The sequence below is a fragment of the Pituophis catenifer genome, unplaced genomic scaffold (genome assembly GCF_029215685.1).
Source record: "Pituophis catenifer annectens isolate HBS135680 unplaced genomic scaffold, rPitCat1.0.hap2 SCAF_7, whole genome shotgun sequence".
NCBI classification, from domain to species: domain Eukaryota; kingdom Metazoa; phylum Chordata; class Lepidosauria; order Squamata; family Colubridae; genus Pituophis; species Pituophis catenifer.
Window position 1 is genome coordinate 84,793,851 of NW_027256887.1, and position 20,009 is coordinate 84,813,859.

The 20,009-nt window shown below is 39.1% G+C and overlaps 1 protein-coding gene across 11 annotated transcripts in view; it reads right to left on the bottom strand.

The window, feature by feature from the left end:
- Positions 1–18,256: 18,256 nt before the first annotated feature.
- Positions 18,257–20,009, bottom strand: part of CELF2 (CUGBP Elav-like family member 2) — a 363,207-nt gene continuing 361,454 nt past the window's right edge. For all 11 annotated transcript variants that reach the window (XM_070947540.1, XM_070947538.1, XM_070947536.1 and 8 more), the window contains one exon: positions 18,257–19,526. The gene's annotated coding sequence lies outside the window, so the exon portion shown is untranslated. The remainder of the gene's footprint in view (positions 19,527–20,009) is intronic.

The following is a 20,009-nucleotide window of genomic DNA, read 5'->3' on the forward strand; positions in this document are numbered from 1 at the left end:
GTGCGGTGGCAGCCAAAAAAGCCAATGCAATCCTAAACTGCATTAACAGAGGGATACAATCAAGATCAAGTGAGCTACTAATACCACTCTATAAAGCCTTAGTAAGACTACACCTAGAATACTGCATCCAGTTTTGGTCACCATACTATAAAAAGATGTTGAGACTCTAGAAAAAGTGCAGAGAAGAGCAACAAAGATGATGAGGGGACTGGAGGCTAAAACATACGATGAACAGTTGCAGGAACTGGGCCTGGCTAGTCTAGTGAAGAGAAGGCCCAGGGGAGACATGATAGCAGTCTTCCAATATTTGAGGGGCTGCCACAGAGAGGAAGGGGTCAAGCTATTTTCCAAAGCACCTGAAGGCCAGACAAGGAACGATGGATGGAAATTGATCAAGGAGAGATTCAACCTGGAAATCAGGAGCAATTTTCTGACAGTGAGAACAATCAACCCATGGAGCAGAAGTTGCCTTTGGAAGTTGTGGGAGCTTCATCACTGGAGGCTTTCAAGAAGAGACTGAACTGCTGTCTGTCAGAAGTGGTGTAGGGCACGCATACCCATAGTGCAATGCATGCATGACCCCCCCACACGTGTGCCCCATGCATGTGCCGCCCCCCCATCATGTGCGCACGTCTCCCACATGCACACCGCCCCCCCGCACATGCGGGGCAGAGACCCAAAAACCAGCTGGCTGGCAGGAGGCATGCACTCATGCGTGGTGGAGTCGAGCTGAGGTGACCGCTCGCATGCCCCCAGAGAGGGTTCTGCGTGCCACCTGTGGCACGCGTGCCATAGGTTCGCCATCACAGGTGTAGGCTCTCCTGCTTTGGTGGAGGGTTGGACTAGATGTCCTACAAGGTCCCTTCCAACTCTGTTAATCTGTAATCTGTAAAAGTCCAGTTGCCTTTTGGAAAAAGTACCTTGGCATGGGTTTACATTGGGAAGACAAAGCATACACGTCAAACCAATAAGTTAAGATATGGAAGCTATTTCTCGGGGGTGAATTCCTTCCCCTCGGTGGCTTTACTCACAATGCTAAAATACAGTGATAATTGTGTTTCAAAGTGCTGTGGCAGATGCTCCAATGCGTATGATTTACGATTAGAAATATTATCATCCGAGAAATTAGATGACCCTTGTAACGACTTGCTCAAAATCGTTATTTTTAAAAGCTGATCCTCGCCCAAATAAATTAAAATAATTTATTTTCATTTAACTCGTTACCTTGGCTCATTTTCACTTAGAATTTCCTGAATGTTAATCGCTTTTACAGCTACAGGAATAACTATTGTGGCTCTCTTTTCTTTATTATAATGAGATTAAGGTTTTTTGTTTTTTTTTAAATATTATAGATGCTATTGTCGTGCACATTACCCTATATTTCATCCAGCTAAAGGGAATTTTCCTAGTTTTATTTCATGCTCCTCTTTTATGGTATCAGGCCTTTGAGAATAGTTCCTTTGGAGAACTTCATAAGGTTATTCTGGATTGTATTTTTTATTATTATTATTATTTTATTATTTTGCAAATTTATATGCTGGCCATCTCACTATTGAGGAATGCTGGGCTCAGTGATTGATGATTGATGGTTTTCTTTGGTGAAATTTTTATGGTTGGAGTGGAGATGAGGGTCGAGCCAAGTGAAGTCTGGTTTCCATGTCTTCTGGAGGTGCGTGGTGAGATAAGGAGCAGAAGAACTTTGCATGCATAATAGTTCTTTGGTTGATTTGAAGGCTAAAAACTAAGTGCTGGAATAAGACTCAGACATTGTAGTCTATTTACAGGTATTGGAAGGAGATTGGAACCATTGGTAGGATTCAGCCGGTTCGGGCAGTTCGGGCGAACCGGTAGTTAAATTGCTAGCTGGCCTTGCCCCTTCCTGCCCCTTCCAGGAGTCCCCACATGCCTCATTTTGGCTCCCAGGTAAGTGCAGGGAGGCCTACTAGGCCCAAAACGGGATGCAGGGGTGTGCGTGTGCGCCCCCCACGGTCTGTTTTTGCTCCCAGGAGGCTTCAGGGAGGCCTACTAGGCCCAAAACGGGACTCGGGGGGAGGCATCCCCCTGCGTCCCGTTTTTTTTGTTTCCAGGGGGTGCAGGAGGCCAAGTGCTGCCTGTCACACCCCCTGGCCATGCCCATCGTGGTCAGCTGGTCATTAGGGCAGAGAACCGGTTGTTAAATTATTTGAATCCCACCACTGATTGGAACTAAAGTTGGACTTGGTGTCAAAACCCAATGAGTTCTAGGTTGCTTCTCTTCTGGATTAGTTTCCACCGATTGCTTCTTGTCCTGCCCTCAGGTGGTTTGGAGAATAGCTTGACTCCCTCTTCTTTGTGGCTGCCCTTTAGATATCGGACACTGCTATCATGTCTCCCCTGGTCCTTCTTTTCATTAAACTAGACATACCCAGTTCCTGCCACCCTTCTTCATATATTTTAGCCTCTAATCATCTTTGTTGCTCTTCACTCTTTCTACAGTCTCAACATCTTTTTTACATTGTGGCGACTAAAACTAGATGCAATATTCTAAGTGTTGTCTTACCAGGACAATATAAAGTGGTAAAACTGAGTGTCAGTAACAGAATTAAGGTGAATTTTTATAGATAGTGGAAGTCTTAGGATTGTATGAGGGTTATGATTGAATATTTTTATGGGTATCAGGTTTAGGTTAGGGTTAAGATGAAATCTCATTAAGATCTGGGTTTTCCAATGAATTTTTATTGACAATGGAGATCTTTAGATCTTAATGAAATTGGAATGGAATGTTGGGCTGGTTAAGGGAGAGATTTTATTTTATTTTATTTTTTTTTTTTTAAAAATTGATTTATATGCTGCCCTTCTCCGGAGACTCAGGGCGGCTTACAGTGCGTTAAGCAATAGCCTTCATACTTTTATACAAAGTCAGCTTATTGCCCCTACAAACTGGGTCCTCAATTTACCTACCTTAGAAAGGATGGAAGGCTGAGTCAACCTTGAGCCTGGCATATGCATTTTATACATATATGGTTGACATTGGAGATGGATTTCCTTGAAATTTGGGCTAAATATGTGAGAGTCGATATCAAGATGGATTTTTCTAAGTATTGGAATTTTTGTGGTTTTATTGTGGTTGGGGCTGAGATGGGAGATGCGACAAACCATGTTATGGGCATTGCCTTGAAGTTAGGGTTAGGGTTTCCTAAACCTTATCTCAACCAAAGCCATCCTTTGGGTGGAAACCTGACCATAATGTGGACCTTGGCTACTGCTATATATAAGAATTCAGATTAACAGACTAACAGAGTTGGAAGGGACCTTGTAGGTCTTCTAGTCCAACCCCCCACCCAAGCAGGAGATGAGACCCTGTACCATGAGTCGGCAACCCGCAGCTCTGGAGCTGCATGTGGCTCTTTCATCCCTCTGCTGCGGCTCCCTGTCACCAGTCGGCTCCACAATTGATAGGACTTTCAGTTAGGACGTAGAGGAAAAAGGACACTGAGCTAGGAGGAGACTCTATGGTAGGGGAACCGGACTTCCGGTTGGCTCCAGAATTGAATGAGGGGCTTCTGGTTAGGACCTTTGTGGCTCTTAAGGTTGCTGACCCCTGCCCTACACCATTTCTGACAGATGGCAGTCCAGGTTCTTCTTGAAAGCTTCCAGTGATGAAGCTCCCACAACTTCTGAAGGCAACTTCTGTTCCATGGGTTGATTGTTCTCACTGTCATTCTGGTTCTAGCTATCATGATAAAGGGTTTTTTGATGTCCATGTTTGTCCTAACATTCTGGCAATTACTTAGGTAGAACAGAAAAACTGTGATGTTTTCATTGGCTCAGCATGTCTTGTTCACCTGAAAAATTCTTCTTCTGCCTGCATCAGATTAATCACGGTTATTTATTCATCACACACCATGATCATGTGTAAAAAAAAAAAATAGAAGGGTCTACCATTCAAATATGCTCTTGCTAGTAGACTTTTCATACCTTTCATGAATATGCATTTTATCTACATGTAGTTTTGGGATTCTGAATGGTTATATTAATTCTGGATTGGATATTGTTTAATGCAGGATAAAGGATTGCAATGTAATCTGGATTTCTTTTGAGGTTGTGAAACCTGAGTAGCAAACAGAGGTAGCAAATAGAATAGGAGAGACATGGCTGGCTAAATTCAAGAGAACAATCAACCAGTGGAGCAGAAGTTGCCTTCGGAAGTTGTGGGAGCTTCATCACTGGAGGCTTTCAAGAAGAGATTGGACTGCCATTTGTCAAAAATGGTGTAGGGTTTCCTGCTTGGGCAGTGTGGGTGGGTTGGACTAGATGACCTACAAGGTCCCTTCCAACTCTGTTAATCTGTAATCTGCCTGTTGATCCCCGTTCAAGGACACGTTAAAAGGCCATCTCTCAACTCAGCTACACTCGACAACTCTGACCCAGTCTTCACTCTCAATGGTTTTGTGAGAAGTTACTGAGAGCAGTGTCCACTTCAGATGCTTACAGAAGAAATGGATTATTGGATCCCTTTCAGTCAGGATTCAAATCAGGGGATGGTATCAGTGGTGAAATATAAAATTTGTTACTACCGGTTCTGTGGGCGTGGCTTGGTGGTGGGGGTAAGGTGACTGAGTGGGCATGGCCAACTTTTTTTTTCTTTTAAAAGCATTTTTTCTACAACCTCTTCAGTTGAAGAGGTTGTAAAAAAAATGCTTTTAAAAGCCTCTGACAATCCCAGCTGAGTTGCCTGATCGTCAGAGGCTATTTTTTCTTTTAAAACCATTTTTTCTACAACCTTTTTGGCTGAAGAGGTTGCAGAAAAAATACTTTTAAAAGCCTCTGAGATCCCAGCTGAGCTGCACGATAATCAGAGGCTTTTTAAAAAACTTTTAAAAGCATTTTTTCAGCCGAAGAGGTTGTAGAAAAAATGCTTTTAAAAGTAAAAATAAAAAAAAAGCCTCTGATGAGGTGGGCGGGTAAGTGAGCGGCGACTGGGCCGGGGACTGGTTCGGGGGCGTGGCCAGCCAATGTTATTACTGGTTCTCCGAACTACTAAAATTTTTTACTACCGGTTCTTGCGAACCGGGAGCAACTCACCACTGTCTTATACCTAGTATTCTATGTTCTAAATAAATTTAAAGATCTTTTGTAGGAATAGCATCCATTTCTCTTTTTTGCATGCTTTTGTCCTATTTTATTGATGAACATCTAATACTTCAGATGTCATTCTACTCCAGATAGTCCCTCTTAAAGGACATTCATGAGCGTCTTGCATGGAACCCACAAGCTGGGATATTTGTAAGCACTTCTAGTCAAAGTAGAAGAATAGTTTTGAATATTTCCCAGCCAGACTGGGAAATCGCCACATCATTTTCCACCCGATCCTCCAATCAACAGCTGTAAAAGCTAAAATATGCAGCTCTGGGTTTACACTCTTGGCCAGTTTCACATGCTGAGTTAGGTCATTTCTACCTAGCATTCGGAAGGTGGAAACCACCTCAAAAAAATAAATAAATAAAAAAATCTGGAAAGTTGCAAAATTATCTTGACAAGGCAGGAATGACAAACCACCTTCACCTTTGCCATATGCAATACTCATTTCTATTAAACCAGACGCCTGAAGGTTCTCGGGAATGGCCAGCAAGGGTGTCCCCTTCTTGGACTTCAAATCAAATAAGATTTCTTTTTCGTTGTTTCTAGCGGTTCTAATTTGTAAGCTTCTTTGGGTTGCTTAGTGTTTCTGAAGAGCCAGCAGCTTCCAAAGAATGTTTTGTGGCTTAGGTCATTGTGTTCCACAAATAAACGTCTGGTGGTTACTATAGGGACAAAAAGGACTTAGAAAGAAGGCAGAGAAGGAAGAAGGAAGGACGGATTAGAAAGAAGGCAGAGAAGGAAGAAGGAGGAAGGGAGGAAGGATTAGAAGAGAAAAGGAAGGAAACTTTAGAAAGAGGGCAGAGAAGGAAGAAAGAGGGAGGGGGCCTGTAGGGGCGCGATGGCTCAGCAATTAAAGATGCTGAGCTTGGAGAACTGACAGCCCGGGTTCGAGCCTCGAGTTCCACGCAACAGGGTGAGCTCCCGTTCCTTGCTCCAGCTCCTGCCCCCCTAGCAGTTCAAAAGCATGGAAATGCAAGTAGATAAATAGGTACCACTTCGGTGGGAAGATAAGTGTGTTCCATGTACCTCGGTGTTTAGCCATGATGGCCACTTGACCATAGAAGCATCTTTGGACAATGCTGGCTCCCTTGGCTAAGAAACAGAAAGGAGAACTGCCCTCTAGAGCCGGACATGATTGGACAAGGGAAACCTTTACCTTCGTAAGTCCTGTATAGGCGATGTCAATATGAGATCATAGACATTAATTTACATGGCCATGGCGTGTGATGCTGTGTTGACGTGTTGATATGACACAATTCCACCCTGCCGCTGTTTCTTTGTCTAGGCCATTGGCAAGGGTGTCTGAAGGCCCCTTTATCCTGGTATGAATGTTTTGCTCCTGTCTGGTTTATTCCTTGTTCTGGTTTTATTATTTCATTGTTTTATCCCTTTTAACGTTGCTTACTTGTGAGCCACTCAGAACCATTGGGAGTTGGGTGGTATACAAACGTAAATGATGATTATGATGACCATCATGTGCATTTTAGGATTAAACTGGTTTCATGGAGAGTTCTTTAACCAGATGTGTTGAATAGAGGTCTCTAAATACCACAAGGATATTATCTATTTTTAACCAAGTTGTGGAACTGTGCCTTGATCTCCAAAATGACTTTGTTCTGCAGAGACCTTGGTGTTCTCTGAGCTTGGTTATTGTCTTGCAGATGTTTTGTAACCCAACTAGGTAACATCATCAGTGACAGAAGGGAGTGGGGTTTTCTCCCTGTTTCTATACAAGTGGCTTGCCCTGTCTGTGTTGGATCTTGGAAACAACATTCTTCTTTTTCCCATTCACACTGACATGGCAAGCTACTTACATATAAACAAAGAGCAAACCTCACTCCCTTCTAGCGTCTGCAAGCTCAGAGAGCACCAAGGACTCCACAGTTCCGTTCCAAGGTACAAATATTCTTTTTTTTTTACTGGTATAACTTTGTTCCTTAGAAGTAAATCCTGCACAAAATGTCATTTAAAGTGAGAAACCATTCCTGGACTATAACTCGATTTGAAACCCTATCCAATAAATGTTAAAAAAAAACCCAACGACGTAAAGAGTTCATACCTCAGTTTCACGAGACACTTAAAAGTAGAACAGATTCTGCTTTGGCTCAACCTGTGGTAGCTTATCATTTCATGTGGCAATTTATACTGCGTTGACCGTGGTTCCTGATATTTATTCTTGCTTAAAGCTGAATAGTGGATGTGTAGCCATTCAAAACAATATGTGACATTCAATAATTCATAAATTACTAATAATATACCGGAAAATTATAAGTGAGGGGAAGTCACGGTGAGGAAACAAGTGATTTATGTTAAGTGTTTTATCGCAAAGAAAGGTAATGTGTCCTTGTCAACACGAGTATTTGGAGCGTGTTGGGGCTTTGCTCGAATGCCTACATCATCTCTTTGTATGTATTAAAAGTACCTTTACATGTGAACCTGTTCATCAAAGCAGGTGGTTTGAGAGGTTTGAAAGAGTTGTCTCTTTCTTTCTTTCTCATTGCATGTCCTTAAAAGCTCCCCCCCCCCGGTTCATTTGTCAGACTTCAACAACAACAATCCCAGATTGTGAGACTTGTTCAAGAGAAAGGTTGGGGGGGGGGAAATAGAGAAAATGGAAAAAGACCGTTATCGTTACTGATTATTTCTGTGTTTTTTTGTTTTTGTTTTTCAGGCGATGTGAGCCCAGTCAACAGCTGTGTGGTGCCAACTATAATTTGCACAGAGTCCACACCAGAAGAATTTTCCAGCATGTAATCTACAGTAATACACAAGACAACAATTCAGACACATAATAAGTTTATTATGGTATATGGCAAACATCAGACACTTTTAACTGTTCTCTGGTGTCCAAAAAAATGGCTTCATATTTAGTAAGAAAAATAATCTTTCTACTTAATATAGCCTTTACATTGTAAAAGGAACAGGTTTTAATTAAACAATCTTGGCTTTCAAGAAATTGTTGCTTGTGCCCTCAGAAATGTGCCCTACTCCTCTCTCGTAAAGGCCGTGCTCGCCCCAGTTCCACGGAATAGATTAAAACGTACCGTACAAAAATAAATAATTAAAATAAATAAATAAATAAACACACAAATAAACACGCAAACAAAGGAAATCAAAACAAACAAACAAATATTTGGCATGGCAGAACTTTTTTTTTTTAAAGAACTTTTTGCATCCCCTTTTCAGTTTTTAACAAAAATAAAGCACAACCCCTAAAAACTCTTTTAACCCATCATCAGGTTTTGTTTTTTTTTTACAGACAGACAGAACCCTTTCACTAGCTTCATTTAAGAAATCACGTACTTAGCAGATATAACACACACCCAATATTTTAGTTCCTGATAGCAAGTGCATAGATTTTGTTAACATGGTTGTTCCCCACTTTTAGAGCATGTTTCATGATCAAAAGATGGGAGTTCCAGTGATTGTGCTAGAGCATTTGAGAAAAAGAGAGGACAGAGGAAAAAAAAAAAGAGGGGGGTTACAGAGAGAAGAAAAGGGCCAAAGAAGAAATTGAGAAGGGGGAAGAGGAGGAGAAGGAGGAAGAGGAAGAGGGGGAGAAAGAGGAGAAGGAAAAGGAAGAAGAGGAAGAAGAAGAAAAAAAAGAAGAAGAGAGGAGGAGAAACAAACAGGACACAGCAAAATAGTGAAATTACAACAGGAGATGAAGGACGAAACGAACCAGCAGTACAGTCGATTCCTGATAAGTGAATAACCTGATTGTTTGATCACAATGCTTTATTCACTTATCAGGAATGAAACACAGTACACCTTTTTGGCTTGGATCGCCTAATGCCTGGAGACAGCCAGATTGGGATTTTTTTTTCCTTTTTCTTTTAAAAAGTAATAATTGCTCTAGAACAGATATACATAATTTCGGGGAGGGGAGGGGGGTCTAAACACGCCATGGCTTTGATCCTTGTCAATGTCACAATGGGTGCTTCCCATTGCACCAGGGAGTGAGGGTAGGAATAAGAGTCAAAACGGTGGGCCTGACTGGACTTTTGAAGCTCCTGCCTGTTTCTTTCTTTCTTTCTTTTTTAAACATGAGATTCCTTCAAAAGAAGGAGTGGGGCTTTGATCACACAGTGGCAGCCACCTTCTTGACCCCCACATATGGGCTGCAGCCTGTAGGACATCTAACCAGATTGAAAGCACTGATGAAAATACACCATTGTCTACAGTAAGCCTCTAGTACCATTACTATGAATGGAATGGCTGATTTCTTGACGAAAGTAAGGACCTTGGGGGGTGGGGGTGGGGGGACTGAATTATCCAGTTCTCAGAGGAACTTTGAGGAGGGTAGAGCATTCCTTGTTTTCCTGTCATAGAGTAGCCGTACTGAAAAACTAACACCTGGATTTTGAAGGTATGGATGGATAGGCGCCTATGCGTTGATATGCGTAGACGGGCTCCTATTCAAGGTAGAAAAAGTATCATCTCAAGATGATTCCTCAACAGGAAGTAGCAAGAAAAGGAGATGACCATCTCCAAAAGTGGCTACAGAGACACACCAAGTGTGGCTTATAAGAAACAACTGAAAGAAGGCCCCGGACTTGCCAGTTCCTCAGCAGTTTACCAGCTCCATTATTTCCTCAAATTTTGGAATCCAAAAGCAAATGGCTGATGCGTAGGAATGCTTCAGATCCCCCCCACCTCCATTTTCTCCAAGTCATTTCACAGATTGTTGTTGTTTTTTCCCAGCTGACCTTCCAACTAAGGACAAACCCACCTCTAGTCATCTGCAGGATCAAACGGGTGCTGTTTCTCTTGTACTGGCACATACATTTAGGTGCAAACAGTTGCTAATATTATATGTTCTTCTAACCTCTACTTTGAGAGACTAGGCCTGCATAATTTGAAGCCCAGCCTCCAACCTAACCAGGGCTCAGGAAAATGTCCTATGTTGTCTAGGTCTGGAGAACAAGATTGTCAACCAACAGAAAAGCCATCAACACACAGAGGCTGTGTTGCATTCGGGTTGTTGGATCACAGGTCTTTTGTAGACAACTAAGCCATCTTGCCTAACCAGATGCTCTTCAGATACGGTGGAACAATATCCCACAGAATTTCCAAATCCCTCGCTGAGACATATGGGGGATGTAGTTTCAGAACTATTGGAAGATGTCAATTATGGAAGCTGGCTTGTTTGTCCTGCAATTTTTCACATTGCAACACTGAGAGCATATGCACCAAAGACAAATTCCTTGTGTGTCCAATCACACTTGGCCAATAAAGAATTCTATTCTATTCTATTCTATTCTATTCTATTCTATTCTATTCTATTCTATTCTATTCTATTCTATTCTATTCTATTCTATTCTATTCTATTCTATTAATTCTAATTCTAATTCTAATTCTAATTCTAATTCTAATTCTAATTCTAATTCTAATTCTTCTCATCCAGAGATGTTTGATATTTATCCTGTCTGCTTTTCACATCTATGATTTTTCAGCACCGGTTTGTCTAACTAGCTCAGAGATAATTTATTTTTTTCTTTTTTTCCAGAATCTTTATCCTGGAATGACAAAGATGAGGTATACAATTATAGCGTAAATATATAGACTTAAATGCTATTTGGCAGCCAATGAAGTTTCTATGTATCTGAATGAAAGAAGAGGCTCCTAACTTCGCTGAGAATTCTTACTTGCCATTTTCTGCTTCACCACTGAATGTACAAAAAAACCCCCTGATTTGAATAATTTTTAATGCTAGGCTAATTCAGGGTCTAAACTGGTTGACAGAGAGGTATATTTCACAACCATTGATGTGCATCTGAAAGAAATAAATGGCATGACCAGGGGAACTGAGCCACTGAAATGGGAATTGCACCCAGGTTCCCCTTGGGGAGATGGGCTTCTACTTAAACCACATTTATTTCAATCATGCTGTTTTTTTAAAAATGGTCCTACAATTAGTCAGTTGAAAATGTATACCCAGATAAGCTTTGATTCCATTTTTTTTAAAGCTTGCATTTTTTACATTGAAATAAGTGATTGTCATCATGTGTCACAATTAAGGCTCCTATTATCTCCTGGGAAGATGGTACCATCTTTCCAATGGTTTCAAGAGAATTTTATTTATTTATTTTTGTGACATCACAGGCACCCTGTTACCTCATCAGTTATGGTCCTATTGTGCAGCTAAACTGTTGAGGTAATCGGAAAACAGAAAGAGAGGTTGGGATTTTAGGAGGCAGGCACCGAGGAAGCCACATTGCAGGCAGTTGCAAATTTGCTTCTGAAATCTACAAGCCCAGAAACTTGTAAACTGGGCTCTGTAAAGCAGAAGACAGGCAAATTAGGTTATATACGTGCTTCCCTCAAACTGAGTTGGCAGAAGCACGAGATTGAGCACAGCCCACTCAACCACATCAAAACCAAAATACTAATAGGGGACATAAACATCACAAGGAAAATCGCATAAGAGCACTTTTAAGTGGTCTTAAATTCCTGAGTTTGGGGAAAAGGATAATTTTATGGCTTGAGTCCCATGCAAGGGAGAGAAGTTCCTCTTTCTAGAAAGTTCCCTTTCCTACCTGATAGATTTAAGTGTCTGATGAATCAAATGAAGAGAAATTACAGAAAGCCAGTTACAGTCAGTAGTTGGTTTTCTATAAGAGCGTTGCACTGAGAAAAAAATCAAAATAACATCACGGGGTGTGTATATATATATATATATATATATATATATATATATATATATATATATGGAATTTTTAAAAAGAGCATCACCTGCTCTTAAGGGGAATTTAAGACTGAAGTAGTTGTCGCTCTCCTAGGAGATCCATGTGATTTGATTACCCGCCCTGAAAAAGAGCTACCTTGCATGCTAAATTCAAAATAGCTCAGTTTAGCACCTTTCCTGATTACTTATTTTTTTTTAATTTTGGGTAATTTTAATAAATTCAATGTTCTCCTTGAACTCTCAATTTTTTTTAAAAAAAGATGTCTATAATAACCCTGGTAGATTTTAACTTAGGGTCTTCTACCTGTGTTTAAAAATTTTACACTTCTGAAAACTGGCAAATTAGTTATGATGTTATTAGTTATGATTCAGCTTTGCTGAATAATTCTGAAACATGAAAAAGTTTTTCTTCTCCCATGAAGAAAATATTTTAGTAGTAAACTTAATGTGATCCTACAGAGGAGAAGTATATCCCTTTTTAGTCACTAGAGAAAACTTGGCGACTTTGTTTCTTTCTCTGTATGTAGGTTCTCTCATTCTCTCTCTCTCTCTCACACACACACACAAACACACATGCACACATATCTTTTTAGAGGCATCTTCAGTGTGACTTCACCCTAATAATTACAATCAAAGGCAACGGGGGATAGAGGAGGCAAAGAAGATGGGGGTGGGTGGGTAAATACAGCAAATCTGCATTCATTCTCCAATCAGAGGTTCACTTAGTGGAATCGACTGTATCTTTTGTACACAACGAATAGAAAAAAAAATCAACAGGGACGTGCAACAGTGAGGTGTGCAAATGTATTACCAACACGGAATGACTACCAACAGTACAACATACAGAGAGAAAGTGAGACAAGTATTAGGAAAATGGTTTAATATTGGAGACAGAAGCAAAAAACTGCATCACACAATAACATACGTTACAAAAATAAGTTTGACTGTTTCAACTACACAGTTATGTTCACAATGAAGACAGAAGAACCAGGAAAACCTTTTGATCTAAACAGCAAAAAAGCAAACCCTACTTTTTTTAAAAACAAAAACAAAACCCTAATACATATATCCACTTAAAGTGACTGTGTACTCCTAAATTCTAATTTGTTAATATTGTGAAACTGCACAATACAGAATAAAAAGTGAAACTTACCGCGTGTTTTAAAACACAAAATCCTAAACACTAAATATAAGCAAATGGAAAGGATAAAACCAAGCCAAAGTTTGTTTTAAATTTTCTAAACTAAGCCAACTTTCTTTCAGTCAACTGGAAATCAAACTTGAAAAACAGTTATGATCAGGGGGCTCCCAAGAGTAAGCCACCATATTTTTTCCCCCATTTTTTGTTTAAATCTCCAGTATAAAAAATTTCCACTGGTACAAAATGCGTGCGTACAATCAAGTTTTATAAGCAGGAAAGCCTGTGGTTGGTTACTTGGTTGGTTTGTTTTATTTTCCTCATTTCGTTTTCCATTTTGCTTTTGGCTCAAATTCCATCAAACAGCAAAATCCAAATGCATCGACAAAACAGAAACAATACTCAAAATGGTCTTACAGTTTCTCACTACATTGCAGTAACTTTGGCTTTTCTTAGACAAAATAAAAATAGAAAGAAGCAAAAACCTAGGTTATAATCCATTTGTATCACAGGCTCAGCTCCCATACACTGAGAATTCATAAGGGGGTTGAAGAAAAATCTGCTTTTACCTTCTGCATAGGAATGCAGAACTTGTCAAGATGCTGAAGGGCCTGGTTGTCACAGGAAGACCCTCCTCTCTTAATTCATAGGGGGTCAAGAATAATTTCCATGAGCAACACTGAGCTCTGCCGAGCCCGAAGAATTCCCTGAGCATGAATGCCACATCTGTGGTAGGAATGGATCATTTCCTGAGTTTTTGATGCTCTCAACTTAAAAAAGTTGTCATTAGTTGACAAACAACAATTTCTCACAGCACAACGTCCTCCCCCCCTCCCCAAAACCTGGTACACAGGATATGACATTATTCAGAAAAAACAATGAAATTACTTAATTTTTTTTTGTTAATTAGCACTTAAGTTAATAGAAACAGAAACAGCAACATGAGCCAAAGAGTAGCACAAGCTGAGAAATAACCCCTATGGTGAAAGAAAGATGAACTTGTTACACCTTTGAATACGGCCATTTCACATAACTAATTTGGTTGGGAAACTACTGTTTTGTGCTTTCGGAGTTAAATTTTGAAATGCAACCATTCCTGGTTTATTATTATTATTATTATTATTTTCTTTTTTTTCTTCCTCTATAAATAAAAGCCCTTTGCACTCTCACAGTTTCCTTTCAATGTTTCATCTTTTATATATGAAGAACCTGTGTACAAGAAGTGCAGTGCATAAGGCCTTGGTTTTGCTAGCTGGTTTTTCCCTTGCAATCTTTTTATGCTGCAAATGCAGCAGCAGTGTGTATCTTATTCAGGGGTAGAAACTGTTGAGAAAGTGATAGCTTTTTTTTCCTGTTTATGCCGGTGCCTTCTTTTCCTCCCAGTAATTTGTCCCTAGGAAAATGGCCCAATATTGCAAATTAAACTTCTCTTTGAAAATCAAGAGTTCCCTTGGGGCTGCAAAATGAACAATGCCTGGGAAATAATGAGGAATGGGGCTGGCAAGGAGAGAAAGAGAGAGAGAGAGAGAGAGAGAGAGAAGAAAGCTTCCCACTTGGATAGGTGCAAATTCATAAGACAGAAGTTATGGAGTTTAGCACCAGCAGGACAAAGCATTCATAATTGTGTTGGCTGCCATTTTAACAGGTTTGGTGTGGAGTTTTGAAATAAGCCCCAGTTGATGTGAAAGAAGCATGAGTTTTCTTATGGGGCATCTGATTTTCTTTTCCAAACAGCATAATTATTTGGGAAATGTTAGATGCTGAACAATAACGTCCTGGAAAAATGTTTCATGATCTCCTATTATATTACTGTGTATGTTAACAAATAAAATGGTGTAACAAGTACGAAGTTAGCCCTCAAGGGTTCAGCAAGGCCCCAGAAGAAGAAACATGAGACAATCATGGAGCACTTATCTATTAACTGAGAATATCTCTGTGTTAGAATTCTTTTTCTTGCTTTCTTCTCTCTCACTCTGCAATATTTGGATTCTAGTGCTTGCCATCTACGGCTTCTCTAAAAATAAACCTACTTCCTCCTCCTCCTTTAGAAAGAATGTAAAAGCAAACTGGTAGATTATCACCTGCCTTCTTAAAAATAATTTATATGGGGAATTGGAAAAATGGGAGATGTTTTAAATGAGAGTGAAAAGGATTAGACAATAGGAAATGATTTTGGCACTTTTTAAAAAATCAGTAGCATGAAAAGCTGCTGAAATAATCTTGGCTTGAAAAAAGGTTTATATTTGCCACTACAGAATACCAAAATTTAGTTGATGAATAGGAGTGCTATTTTGTTCGATCTAACTTCAAAGAAACAAGGCAATGAAGTGTTATCATTCCTTAGTTCCTTGTTTATTATTCTGCAAAATCTAAGAATTTGCAGAATTTTCCCTTTGATGTGAACAGATAGTAAGTAAGTAGTACAGTACATGCTTACAGGGTCGTGCCCACGTATTGTTTACAACAGATAATAAGAGATACAAAATAGCTAAGCAACTATCTTTATGTTTCATAATTTTCTATTGATGGAACATGCAAATTTCTGAGTTATGCAGAGCTCTATGGCTATGAAGTGACCAGAACCCAGCAGGAACAATAAACATATCAACTCTGTAACTTCCTTATGTAGCAAAATTAAATTAATCCCCTGTAGCTTTTCCATGCCTTGTTTTTTACTGAGTAAAAATGGTGAGGTCCTGTGGCTTCTTAAAGATGGTCATATTTACAATGGCAGAAACATTTGTGAACTGCAGCGCCTTCAACTGTGGATGTATGGGTGCTATTAGCTCAGCTCATGGGTTCATGCTGCTTGTGGAATAAATAAGACGTCACCCAAAGGATGATGTCATAGCAAATACCAGATGTGTCCTCAGGCACGGTCACAAAAATCAAGATGGCTGTGACAACTGAAGCGCCATCTTTTTTTTTTTTTTTAATGTGCACTGTTGTAGCATTTTTATTCTTGTGACCATAATTTCTGGACACCTCTGATAAATACAATAACCTTTGTATTGTAAGGATGGGACTTTGCTTTTGTTACCCACTTCAGAAAAAAGAAAATAACAATCGCACCCTAAATTGCCTTGCTTATTTGGCTTCCTCTTCTGCCACTATGTCTGCCTTCGTATAACTTCATAGATTATGAATGGCAGGTGTGAATTTCTGAATACTTCTGCCCCCAGGCCAAGACATTCCAACTAGCTATGGTAAATCTCCCCATGCTAAGCCTGGGTCTGTCTCTCCTTACAATACAACTGCAGCAAACACATTGGCTTTGCTGAATTGTTTTTTTAAAGTACATTCTGAAATATAGGAAGCTCTGATTTAGCAATGCTTCCTGTTGCATTTAAGAATGCCGCTGATGTTCAGAACCAAGGGTGGCATGTTTCCAAAATGCTCAGAGAAAACAAATTGTCCTCACAACAGCTAAAGAACATTACACGGCCAGCTCCGTAGACTGAATGAAACAAAGAAAAAAGGGGCGCATGTGGGGTGGGAAGGGGAGAGGAGAAGCAAATCAGGAGTATGGGTTGATACCTGCTACTCACTTCATGGGGGTTCTGGTTTTAAAGTGTACATTAGAATGTGTTGGGTTGAGACAACATCTCTGAAACTCTGGGTTTTTGACCTGTGCACATGGTTGAGATGTGACTAGCTAGATGATGACTAGCAATGCTTAATGGAAAAATACTAAAAACAGCAACAAGACGCATCATTTTGCTCTCTTCCTGGGCTGTGTCTTACTAAGATTTCTTTTTACTATGTAGGAAAAGGAAAGCTTTGAAAAGAACAACTGGGTTTTACTAAGAGAAGCAGCAAAGCTGCTATGAAGAGAGGGCTAGGGAAGAGAAGGGAAAAGTGACAAGGTCCCGTGATGTTTTGATTGAAGGGACCGTGTGGAAAATCTCCAGATTGGAGACAGGAAAAAGATGGAGAGTCCTGCAAGCAGGTAACCCATCTGTTCCACAGCTCCAGAGGAACTGCTGAAAAGCAATCTTTATGTTCTTCTCTGGAATGGGAGCCCAGCTATTCGTCAGCTTCCCAAGACTTGCAACAGCCCCATAACTTCATGGGCAGCAAGGCCAATCTCACATCAGAGGAGACCCTACGTGTAAACCACCATACATGCAATTGCTTCTCAGAGCATCAATAGCTTGCATCCATCCAGAAGCTCTAAAGACCTGCGTTCACAAAAACAGATTTTGGGCTACTGTAATTTGCTCTCAGGTTGAGGAACTACAGAGCCATCTTTTGCTTCTGCCTTTTTGAGGATTTGCTACAAGTCAGAAGCCTGCATGTTCATCAGCTAACAGGAATGAATCCTGCTAACAAAAGATACCGCTATATCTACTTTGTATCTATTGCATCTGGACCGACATAGTACAAATATGGCAGCTAGCACATCAGAGCATTTAGACGTGTGTAAACCTCATCCATAAAAAGGAGTTTAACTGCAGTGCACAAGAAAATTTCATCCAGGAAGTTCTAGTGCGCTGGATTTAATCAAAAATTCATTTAATTTTATTATAAAAATATTTTTTGAATGATTTCAAATTGTGGGTTCAATTCTCCTATCTAGGAGTGGTTACACAATACATAATTAAAGAATTATTTTTACTTTTTAAATACAGAATATCATATACCAGCAGCATATTAAAAGCTCTTTTTAAGAAAAGATTTTAAAAAACAAAACAAAACAAAACAAAACAAAGGAGCTCTACAATTTCTAAATATTTTTTTTAGTTATAGATACAGAAGAACTTTAGACAGCAGTAAAATATTTTTTTTCGTCCTTCAGATCTGCTCTGTGCATTTTTCTGATTTCAACCATGTATTAAATAAAGCACAAAAAAATTAGGTGTGTATGTGTATATGTGTATGTGTATGCATGTGTGTGTGTACATATTTGTGTATGAATATACACACACAAATATGTGTGTGTGTGTGTGTAATGTGTATATAAAAATAAAGAGCAAAATGGTGAATGTATAAAAGTATTAACTCTCAAGACAGCTCTGGGTGGAAAGGGTTAAAAGTTCAAAACTTTCTCACCTTAGAGGTTTCCATACATTATGAGGAAATTACATTGTGAGGTTTGCATTCACAGCATTGATGCGCAGAATGGTTAGAAAAGGGAAACATGGGCACTTATACAATGTTTTACAAAAAACATCCAAGAGAAATAACAAACAACAACAATTTCAGGCAACAAGACCACAGGATAGCAAGTTAACAAACTTTTTAACCTCTTTTTTTCCTTTAAATATTAGGGATTTATACAAAACACATAATAAAATACCCATGTTATCAAATTACTTCACACAAGAAACACACTGAAGCTCTAGGAAGAGAAGTACCTTTGGAATTTGGCACTAATTTTTCCCCCCCCCACTGAGTTCTTATTATTTATTTAAAAGGAAAACTGAATCACATTTTGCTGAACACAAACACATTGAAATTGTCCACAATAATAATTTTAAAAAAATCGACATCAATGCCTCACAGAAGCCAACACAAACTTAGTCTGGAATAGTTTTTATTTTTCACATGAAAACTTTTTTTTTTTTAATTTTAAGCAAACAACTTTTTTTTCATTTTTTGAAATTCATTTTTTTTGTTCTGTTGTTGATCTTCAAGTAAAAACCAATTTCAAACCTGTTGTTTATAAACACAGAACACTTAAAGACCATGAGGAACCCCCCCAATGATGAGACCACAACTTAATTCACAAAAGCACCAAATGAAACAATAGCTTACAATAACCTTTCTCCTGTACATCGAAACAGTATAAAATATAGGTAATTTTCATGTGCATTAATTCATGGATTGTCTAACTTGTGAATCAGTTCAGCAAAAGGTGACAAATAGGTAGCATTTGCCCTAAAACAGGGTAAATATTTTTTTATACTAATCTACAAAAAGTGGTTCTATATATATATATTCTTAATGAGAAAGTGAGCCACCTAAAATGGCCTTATCAAAAAACTTTACACTGCCTGAAAAATGTAAAAACTATTACAGACCTCTAGAGACTTAAAATCAGACAGTTCTTCATTTCAAACTATTTCGGAAGTAGTCTGTTAGAAACCAACATTCTGTGCCTGTGTGGACACATATTGCTATGTCATTAAGAGACCAGCCAGAATGCCAGTCTCTTGTCTAATACTTTCAAGTCTGTTTTTTTTTTTACAGAAAAAAAGAAAAGAATAAAAGGGGAAAAAAAGGAAAAAAGGAACACCGAAAACTTTAAACAAAACATTTTGCCACAGGTTTTGTGTGTGTGTGTGTGTGTGTGTGTGTATGTGTGTTAATACTCCTATCATAAATTTGACTACGAATAAATTTTGATCTTGCATAAATGCAGCAATGCTTTTCACATTGACTTCCCAGAATTCATATAGCTAGATGAGGTCACATGCAAATTTCAAAGGTTCAAACTATAGATCAAAGATCAGTAGGAGAACCAAATTATGATGTGAGGTCAGAAAGACATCAGAAACAATGACGGGACGATGAAACTTTTTTAAGACGTCACAGGGACATGCTAGGCAAACGATGAACTAACGGGCATGAAGATGTCTAGGGAAAAACAAGGAAGAGGAAAAAGTTATGGAGAGTCTATGCAGCAGAAACAAAAATCATTTTAATGGGTGCAGGAGAAAACTAATGCAAATTTTTTCATCATTAGAGTCCCAGCCATTCACACAATTTGCATTAACTGTACACTTGGTCAACAACGGCCACAATGAAAGAGCCCCAAAGAATCCATTAGAAAGGAGGTTTCTTTCTTTCTTTTTTTTTAAAAAAAGGATTCTTATTTCATTTGGGGAAGGAAAAGGGTGGGAAGGAATCAAGACCCCATTTCAACAGAGGTAACATCAAGAGGAGTAGAAGTGGATTGAAGGGAATCAAGAGAAAGAGTGAGAGCAAAAAAACAAACAAACAAACCCCAAGACAACTAAATTTTAAAGTAGATAATGGAAAGAACGGACAAGTTAACAAAGACAAAATACAAACAAGAGGAGAGAAATTATGAACCATAAAAGATGTAGGGTTCAACGG